Source organism: Emys orbicularis, chromosome 11, assembly GCF_028017835.1.
Source record: "Emys orbicularis isolate rEmyOrb1 chromosome 11, rEmyOrb1.hap1, whole genome shotgun sequence".
In the NCBI taxonomy this organism is placed as follows: Eukaryota; Metazoa; Chordata; order Testudines; family Emydidae; genus Emys; species Emys orbicularis.
This window is the reverse complement of record NC_088693.1, coordinates 3,815,756-3,817,483: the sequence shown is the minus strand read 5'-3', so window position 1 is coordinate 3,817,483 and position 1,728 is coordinate 3,815,756. Positions and strand designations below refer to the sequence as shown.

The 1,728-nt window shown below is 51.3% G+C and overlaps 1 non-coding gene across 1 annotated transcript; it reads right to left on the bottom strand.

Annotated features, from left to right (window-relative positions):
* Positions 1-1,208: 1,208 nt before the first annotated feature.
* Positions 1,209-1,280, bottom strand: TRNAQ-UUG (transfer RNA glutamine (anticodon UUG)). Its single transcript has one exon. It is a non-coding gene; the product is annotated as a tRNA-Gln (tRNA).
* Positions 1,281-1,728: the final 448 nt, after the last annotated feature.

Below are 1,728 nucleotides of genomic sequence, written 5' to 3'. Positions count from 1 at the left end.
TAATAAGAACAATGGGCTTCGGTGGATTTCTGGAATTGGCGGAGGGGGGAGGTGAATTTGGCCCAAAGCTTTTAAAGTCTCTACCTGTATCTGGTGACATTTTAATCTCATTTAATGCTAGTCCTGATTTAAAACAGTCCTGGAGAGGGAAAGCTTCTGGTTATCCACTGAACAAATACAGGGGAAGCAGGTTTCCCACACACTCAACCCTCAGCTGGAATCCAGTCTCCATACCATGATCATCCATTGACCCCTGTGCTCAGGGGCTGATTAATTTTTGGTGGGGCCCCTGGGCCAAAGCAAGCAGGGACCCCCTGATCCGCCCCCCCCAGTGCTCCAGCTGGGGAGCCGGGTCATGACACGGGGAACAGCTGGAGCGCCGGGTGGGTGGAGCGGGGCAAGCCCCCACCCCACGACCCCACTCCACGGCAGGAGTACTGGGTAGGTGGGGGGGGGGCAAGCCTCCGTGCCCCAACCTTACTCCCTGGCTGGAGCACCCATTTTTCTGGGCCCCCCCCAATGCCCCGCCATTGCCTGTGCTAAAACCGCCAAGAAAGAGCCTAAATTCATGCTAGTTGTGATGGTGGTTTTTGAGCTTTGGACACGTCTCTCTTAGGAAGGGATCTGAGACCAGCAACTCATTTCACGGAGGTCACAGGGCAACCATCAGATGGTAAAAACTCGGTCGCTATGGGCTTAGACTGGATTTGATCTGGCAGGCAATCAGAGAAAGGTCTCCAAAGTCAGATACCACGCCCCTAAGTCACCCAATGCTGCCAATAAAATGCAATTGGAGATGTCACCCTTCTTGAGGATGCAAGGGGTGAGGGGAGGGTTGCCTTTTAGAAAGGGAAATACAGGATGTCCTGCAACTCTGTATCTTCAGGAAGTATCCTGCGTGGCTCAGTAAATCAGGCTTAGGACTTAGAATTCATAGAATATCAGGGTTGGAAAGGACCTCAGGAGGTCATCTAGTCCAACCCCCCAATTTTATTATATGGAGATATACCTCTCTCATAGAACTGGAAGGTCATTGAGTCTAGTCCCCTGCCTTCACAGCAGGACCAAGTACTGTCCCTGAGAGATTTCCCCCCCACCCATATCCCTGAATGGCTCCCTCAAGGATTAAGCTCACAACCCTAGGTTTAGCAGGCCAATGCACAAACCACTGAGCTATCCCTCCCCCAAACAAACAAACATACCCTAGGAGGTCCCACTGAGATTTGAACTCAGAGTGCAGAATTCAAAGTCCTGAGTGCTAACCATTACACCATGGGACCTGCTGATAAAAAGAAACAAGCACACATATAGCAGAGGACAGTTTCAATCCATTGACCGCTGGGTTATGGGCCCAGCAAACTTCTGCTGCCTGGGTTCTTGGGTCCTTTCCCTGGCTCTGGCACTGATTCTCTGAGTGACCCGGGGCAAGTCCTTCATCCTGATCCCCATCAGTGAGGATGAAGGTAGAATGGTGCATAGTGAGTGCATAGGCAAGGCTTTTAGATGTAGACCTCAAAGTGCTTTATATAGCTGGGAATTGTTATTTTTAACCTTACTGCACTGGTGGCTGGCCCATATTGGGTGCATTACACACCTCCATTGGGAGCAGTCCTTCCGGGCCAACCCGTTTGGGCAGTGTTCTCCTTGAGAGGCTAGTAGAATTGCAGTCAGCGTAGTCAGCAGACCTCCGCAATGTGATTGCCACCCATTCCTGGCTCTCCTTATCAC